Source organism: Artibeus jamaicensis, unplaced genomic scaffold, assembly GCF_021234435.1.
Source record: "Artibeus jamaicensis isolate MK-2021 breed Jamaican fruit bat unplaced genomic scaffold, CSHL_Jam_final contig_1015, whole genome shotgun sequence".
In the NCBI taxonomy this organism is placed as follows: Eukaryota; Metazoa; Chordata; class Mammalia; order Chiroptera; family Phyllostomidae; genus Artibeus; species Artibeus jamaicensis.
In genome coordinates, this window is record NW_026521194.1 from 1 (window position 1) to 8,362 (window position 8,362).

Below are 8,362 nucleotides of genomic sequence, written 5' to 3' on the forward strand. Positions count from 1 at the left end.
TGTTATCATATAATATTATGATGTTATATGATTTTTATTTTCTGCATCATACATATTTGTGCAATATATACCATTTTCTGCATCACATTTGTTTTATACATTAACATCTTGCAAAAATTTTTCTAAGTCATCTAGTATGGTTTTAGGTTTTGTGTGTTTGTCTCACGAATGTATCATATTTAGCAGCATCCTTATAATTTCATGAAAATACATTAGGATAAGTTCCAGATAACCAGGAAAGTAAACCAGTAGTGAGGAAGATGTAAAAATCAAAACACAGTGAATTTAATCCAGGAGACGGTAGAAAGAAGCGTAAGATCGCAGTCCGGCTGCGGACCAAACAACTCAGTTTGGAGCAAGTGATGATTGTAGCATATAGACAAGTGTAACGAGTAACAGCAATGTCAGGAGGAAGAGGAGAAAAATATTGGGAATAGTTTGTTATAAGGTACAAGCACTACAGGTGGAATGGTGTAAAATGCATATTGAATTACTAGGCAAACACTGAAAACATTTAAAAAGAAGTAAATTGATATGTTAATAGATAGAATAAATAAAATCATGTAACATGCTAAATTAAATTCAGAGATGGTATAAAAAGGGGTGAAAAAGAGGAAAGATCAAATACAATGAATAGAGGACTGTTACAAACATAAGAGATATTAATTCAATTTATTAGTAATTACTTCAATGTGAATGGTCTTAATGCTCCAATTAAGAAACAGAGATTATGTATGAAAAAGTAGAGGGATTAGCCAAAGAACATACATGCACAACCCATAGACACAGACAACAGTGGGGTGATGGCCAGAGGGAAGGGGAGGCAGGGGTTCAGTGGAGGTAAGCAAAGGGGGAGAAATGGGTACATCTGTAATAGTGTCAACAATAAAAAATAAGAAAAAATCCCTGAGATTATCAAAGTGACTGAAAAAATCCAAAACCTATATGTCATAACAAAATTAAAACCTATTTGTCTTAACAAAATAAACCTCTAAGTATAAAACTCATGTTACAAATGGAGAAAGATATCATGCTAGTACTAACCAAGAGATAGATGGAGTAGCTATGTTATTTCCACACAATAATGATTCAGAACAAGAAAAGTTATGAATGAGCAAGAGGGCATTACATATGAAACAGGGGCCAGTTTTTCAAGAAGACTTATTAACCCTTAACATGCATTCACCTGAACACACCCCATCAGATTATAGAAGGTAACAATTGGAAGAACTACAAGTAGTAATAAATAAGTCTACTATTAGAGTTTGATGCTTTCAAAACTTCTTTTAGTAGTTTATAGACCTAGAAAGCAAAGATTTAATAAAAATACACTTGATCTGAGCAACACTGCTAATGAAATTAACCTATTTGGCATCTATAGAATAGTCCACTTCATAACACTTTGTACACATAGTCCACATGATTACAGGGAAACTCACCTTCACCAAGACAGATCACATTTGGGGTCATAAAGCACACCATAACCAGTGCAGAGAAATAGAAATCATAGAGTATGCAGTCAGACAAGAAAAAAATTAAATGAGAAATTAATTACACAGAAATAGAAACTCCTCAAATATTTGGAGATCAAAAAAATGTACTTCTAAATAACATACGGGCAAAAAATAAGTCTGAAGAGAAAATTTAAAATTGTTTAAATTAAGTGCAATTGAACATAACATTTATCAAAAATTGGTGAAGCAGATATAGCACTAATTAGTGGAAAATAAATTCTGTTAACTACATATGTTAGAAAAGAATAAAGATCTGAAATTAAAAAATTTGTTACCCACTTAGGAAACCAGCAATAAAAGAGCACAAAGAGAGCAATTTGAACCTAAAATGGAAGAAATAGGATAAAATAAAAATGTAATAAGAAAGGAATCAGTGAAAGTGGAAATAGAGAAAACAGAGAAAACCACAAAACCTAAAGCTGGGTCTTGGAAAATATTAATAAAATTGATAAACTTTAACGCAGGCTAATAAAAAAACAGATAAAAGGCACAAAATATCAATATTAGAAGTCTAAGCACTATCATCACCATATGATCCCAAGGACAATGAAAGCATTTTGAAAAACTACTGTGACAAATCTCTGAGTACAATTTTGGTAATATCAATAAAATGGGCCAAGTTCTTAAAAGATACAAACTACAAAAACTCACTTGAGTTTGATCATTTGAGTAGGCTTATATCTGGTTTTTTTTTAAGTGAAGGAGTAATTAACATTGAAAAAAAGTAAGTATCAGGCTCAAATAATTTCACTGGTGAATTCTGCTAAGCTTGAACTAAGAGATGATACAGTTCTCCAAAGCCTCATCCAGAAAATAGAAGCAGAGGGAAAAGTTTTAACTCATTCTGTGCGTTCAGCATACCGCAACATCAAAAGCAGAGAAAGACAAACTACAGACCCATAACTCTCATGAATAGCAATACAAAAATCTTCACCAAAACATTAGCAAATTGCATATAACAATGTACAAAAAATTATCTCCATGACCAACTAGAATTTACCCCAGGTATGCAAGGCTGGTTCAATGTTCCAAATCACTCAATGTAATCCACCATATCAAGAGGCTGAAGAAAAATGGAGTGGCCACGTCAACTGATGCAGAAAGTGCATTTGACAAAATCCATATCCATTCATGTAAAACCCCTAGCAAACTGGATACAAAAAGGAACTTCCTCAAGTGGAGAAGGAACATCCATAAGAAACCTGTAGCTAATATCAAACCTCCTGTTGAGAAACTACACCCTTTCCCCCTAAGATCAGGAAAAGGAAAGATGTTCCCTTTATAAGTCCTATTCGATATTGTACTGGAATGCATACTAGAAAATGAAAAGGAAATTAAAACTATAGAGTTTGAAAGACATAAAACTGTCTTTGCAGATGACATAATTGCTTATGCAGAAAATCCTAAAGAATTCTCCAAAAAATCTCCTGTAACTAAGAAATAAGTATAGCAAGGGCCATGGATATGAAATAATGTAAAATGATAATGGCTTTTATACATGCCAGCATTGTAAAATTAGAATTAAAAAATAAATAAAACAGTACTATTAACAATAATTCCAATAATAAAAACGTAACTTGTTATTCAACTAAATGTGTAAAAAATCTGTATGCAAAAAGTTATTCTAGAAAAAAAATTTTTTTGCAAGATACTGACTATTTCAATGTAAGGCTGTAAAGTATATTAACAACTTAAAGGGTAGAACTGTGTGGTAAAGGAAAATTGGAGTTAAATGACTTGTTTTTATACTGTAAAATTCAATTTTTCATTGCATTTTTTCATTACCTCTTATACCCCTTATAACCTGCTGCCCCAGTTCCCTACACTATTTTCCATGAGTCCTTTTTTTTATTTGCTTGATATGATTTTTTCTTAATTTCAAAAACTTTTACAAAACGGTTTCAAATTCAAAATTACAAAAATATAGATTAAAATTAAATTGAAAATAACCCTGGTTGATTAAAATTGAGCTTTTTTAATGTCACTTAAACAGGAAGATGTAAAATAAAAAGAATACATAGTTTGCATTATTAGACAAAAAGGGACAAGGAAAACAATAAGGAGTTTAAAAGTTAAAACAGGAAAAGTACAAAAATTATATTATGCAAAATCCTTGATGTAGATGAAACAGTGGTGATATTGGACAGCACAGAATCAAAAATAGAATCTAGCAAGGGACCCAAGGAAATCAAAGTGCCATAAAAAAGTTATTAAAATCACAGAGAGAAAATTTATGGTATGTAAATATAAACAATAACAGCACCAACAAAATGATGCTCATACTGATGTGATAGAACAATTCAAAACACAAATAATGGAACAAATGTTTTATAAATATTAAAAACACTTTTACTTCTAGGTTTTGAGTTTTTGCACAAGCAAAAATTATTGTACAGGCTCTGGAGAAATTTGTTAGAAAGACACATTACATAATCTTGTATGCTAAAAACAGGGAACTACAATTTATTTTCAATATTTTGAAATATATGTCAACACATCATTATCTTCATTACACAAGAAGTCCCAGAAAGTGTTAATTGCTAAAAGTTAAACATGCTGTGTGTGAAAATAATAGCAATACCCCAAAATTGTATGACAGAAAACAAAAAGCCCTTTGCTGGGAAGAGGGGTAATAGATCTTGCAGTTAGAGGTTGCTTTGAAAAAAAAAAATACAGAAAGACAGTGGAATGAGATTGAGTAAAGACTGCTACATATCAGGAAACCTCTTATGAAATTTATGGCAACAATAAACAACAGCAGTGAAAGTATATAGTTATATTCATAAATTAGTTTTTAAATTTGGAGACTCCACACTGCTATTTTTAGGAAAACCATATGAAATAGTTGAAAGCTGACACATTACAAACTCTCAAAAAACAGCAAATACTACAGTAAACATTGAAGTGATGAGACCATTCAATGATGCCTACCATTACCACAATTAACTCACATATATGTTTTAGCTAATGCAACAGGATAAGAAAAAATTCATTGGTATACATATTTTAAAAAGACATAATATTATATGATATTTGATTATATATAGAGATATGATAAAAACCTAAATAAATTCCCTAAGAAGTAGAAAAAGAATTTGCCAAGAGGCATGAATTTCTTAAAAGGTACATAAAATGAACAGGTTTTATTTGCAATAACACATGTTGAAAAGAAAATATTACTTCAAACACAATAGTAAATATACATTCATATATTTATAAACATCTGAAAGTTATGAACTATATGAAAGAAACTATAGTGTCTTATTGAAGATAATTATCAAGCTCTGAATAAATGAGGATGTGGAAGATGCTTTTGGTTAGGAAAACATATCAATTTTAAAGTGTCACTCCTTCTGAAATTATTGTAAAAGTGTAGTGCACCTGCAGTTTATAATCCTATTGAAAGTGGATGAGGCAATCTAAACATATATATGACAGAAAAATATGAGTCAAGCAAAGTAAGTAGAAGACTTAATTGGTTTGATGTGAAAAATTTAGTGAGATAGTAAAAGAATGTAGAACTATATTTTCAGTACACAGGTCTAAGAATTATTATATCTGATACACATGGACTCTACCCTATTGAGAAAATATGACATATAATGCCAAGAAAAATGCATCTGAACAGTCACTTAGAGAAAATAAAATTAAAATGTCCAATAAACATATGAATACATACATACTACAGTATCAATGAGAAACCATTTCTCACCCACTAGATTGGCAAACACAATTTCACAAGTGACAAAGCAGCATGGGAGAAGATTCAGAGAAGCAGACATTCATTGCTGGTATGAGCATAAATTGCAAAAGCTGGACTGTGTTAAGGGGAAAATGAGATCACCTTTTGAGAAATCTTTGTGACTTTGGGTTATAGAAGACAAAAAGATAGCTATGAAACCAAAAGCTTGACCCATAAAGAAAAACACTGATAAATTAGGGAAAAATATTAAATATTTTCTGCTTTGAAAGACACTATTCAAAATATGAAAAAAAAACTAGTTCCCAAGCAGAGAATGAGAACCTAGGCTTGGTCAAGGACAAGGAGTTCTGCTGGGAGCAAGAAGGAAGGAAAACTTGTAAGGGTCAGGCAGGGGTAGAGTGAGGGTCCCAACACACAGTCAGATTCCCCCTCAGGATACACAGTAAAGTTTTTCAGACCAAAAAGCTGAAGAAACCATGTCAAATGTCCCTGAAAGGCAGAGTAGAATTACCTCCCCAAGGGCTCACCATTTGGAGCTGGCCATGACCATTTTGATGAGGTCCAGGGAACAGAGAGCAGAAAGCTGGGAAGTCACTTCCTCCTAGGAAAGCAGAGCTCAGCTCTGGCCACAGCTGGAGACTGATTACCTGGACTTTACACAGACAGAGGGCTATGGTTGCTCCCAGCCCTCTGAAATTTTGCCTGTGAGCATTTTGAAATGCTCACAGACTCAGCATTTCAAACAATTAGTAGTAAGAAAACCCCACAAGAACTACTGAAAATTAAGTAGTTGTCATAGATGAAAATTTGAGACAACTATTATGAACAGGAAGTAAAAAGCTGATTTATTAGGGACAAATAAAGCTGTGAAGACCAAAGTTGCATGTATGGAAGAAGAGTTTTACCCCAAAATTAAAAAACACATGTACATATTAGAGAAGAAACTTTCCCTGAAGTAAAGGTGGAATTGAATCTGTCTCCTCATGAACACAAGAACTCCAGTTAAAGACAGTGTGCATGGAATTCATCAGTAACTTTCAGCATTGCTTTTATTTATTTGTGATAAACAGGGTGCACCTATCTTTTAAAATCAATACTATAAGTTTTTACTCCAAATTTGAAAGCTTTAACAAGATAGAAGTTGCCATAAAAAAGTTAAAGGCAAGGAAGCATATTGATAAGTTCAGAGTATGTAGCAAACTCCTCCTTGTCATTAAAGGAAGGACAATCAACTTATTACATTGGCCAAAAATAAACCAGCAATTCATAGAAGAGGCAATTTCAGGCCAATAGACTTGAAAACCTGTTCAACCTCCCATGCAGTCAGAGAATGCAGATTAACAGGCTGCATCCCTTCATCCAGCTCCTTGTGAAGTCTGTGTGTGAAGAGAAGGCTCATCAGACAGTGGTGGGAGAATACAGTGGTTCAGCCATGAGGAAGGCAGTTTGCTAGGATCTATGAACAATTAAGTATTAGTACCCTTTGCCTGAACAATTCTACCTTTTCATTTATGACACATGTACTTGTATATATGCAAAAACATAAAGAAATATGTAATTGTTATTATCACAGTTTATTGGTAACAGTGAACAATTTAAAACAACATAGTTGGTTTAAATGGAACATAATTTAACAATTATGGAAAATAGCTTCATGGAGCAGTATGCACCTTTTAATAAGAATGAGGTAGATCCTTATGTTTATTAATGTGAAAAACCCTAATAATTTTAATGTTAAAATTAAAAAAAACATAAAATCCAGAATGGTGTATACAATATGATCTCACTGAAAAAATGAGATAGAAATTATGCATTTAGGAAAACAAGTAAGTTTTCCTAACAGGAAAACCTGTTGGGATTTCCTAACAGGTTTTGCTAACAAGTCATGTTTTAATGAAAACACACTTTACATGTTTTCATGTAAATGTATAGAAAAGACATAAAAAGCTGTGCCCACAACACTCAGCAAGCCCAAGAATGGAAGCCTCAGGGGATGAAAGGTGAATAGGACTGCTTCCCTTTGTATACATCCCTGTCGTTTGAAATTTTATGACAAAGAAAGTATAATGTATTTCTTTTGGATTAAAAAAACTAAAAAACGCATTAAGTAACGTCATTTAGGACTCATTACTAAAGAAAAAGGTCCGGTTTCTAGCCTTCTCCTTGTCAGAGTAAGAACCCACCCAGAGGAGAAAATCAAAGTACAAACGAAATGTCAGTCTGCACTGGTCTTTGGCATCTTGGTCCTTCCTTGTTCTTTGGCTTCCTCATCAAGGCTCCTGGAGGAAGAACCAGAGCCCCAGTCAGAGACTGGAATAGGCCCAGTACTGAGCTGTGCCCAGGTCAGGTAGGAGACCAAGGCACCCAAAGTCAGATGTTTAACCTGAATTTTATATTTTCTTAAGCACCCTCTTTGAAACGACCTAGGTGAAGGTGGAGGGGCCAGAGGGAAATGAGAGAGTTCAGAGGTCATGAGAAAATAACAAATCCCTTTCTCAAAGTCACAAAGAAAAAGCTGAGTTAAGAGAGGCCATCAGCAGAGCAGTAGGTGTAACACAAGAGTCCTGTGGGCTGTGGCCGCTGAGCTCACACTAGCGGCTGTCCCTCTGCAGTTTAAAGATCCAATTTCCTTATCACATATTCCTGCATTTCATTATACTGAGTGTGAGAGTACGTGTAAAGCAGGACTAAGGTCAAGGTTTAGTTGAGTGTCTAAAGCCAGACAGTCAAGCAGCAGCACAGCCAGAGAGGAAGTTAAAGGAAGGAAGGCAGAGACTGACCTGGTGCTGAGGCTGCTGCCCGTACTTGCCATTGTCCTGCCCTGGGCCCTGCCAGGACCTCTGATCCCTGTCCTGTCCCCTGCTTCCAGTCAGCCTAGTGTCACCCGACCTAGCCCTGAGCAGGAAGTCTGTAATGGACTCACTCAGAAAGGGCTCCACCCAAACAGGGAAAATAGAAGTGAAAGTAACTTTCCAAGTGTTTTCAGACACATTCCCTCCTCCTGCAGCCAGACGTGGTTCTCAGCCATCAGGACTTGTGGCAGCAGGAATGGAGGACAAAGAGGGACATTCAGGACCTGGAGGGCCAGGGCTGGGGGACTTCCAGCAATGAGCAGGACCAGCCCTCAGCAGTCCCCTTTTTGGAG

The 8,362-nt window shown here is 34.6% G+C and overlaps 1 long non-coding RNA gene across 1 annotated transcript; it reads right to left on the reverse strand.

Annotated features, from left to right (window-relative positions):
- Positions 1–5,495: 5,495 nt before the first annotated feature.
- Positions 5,496–8,128, reverse strand: LOC128626932 (uncharacterized). The gene is made up of 3 exons (XR_008391063.1): positions 7,998–8,128; positions 7,401–7,496; positions 5,496–5,869 (listed from the first exon to the last, which is right to left on the reverse strand). It is a non-coding gene; the product is annotated as an uncharacterized LOC128626932 (long non-coding RNA).
- Positions 8,129–8,362: the final 234 nt, after the last annotated feature.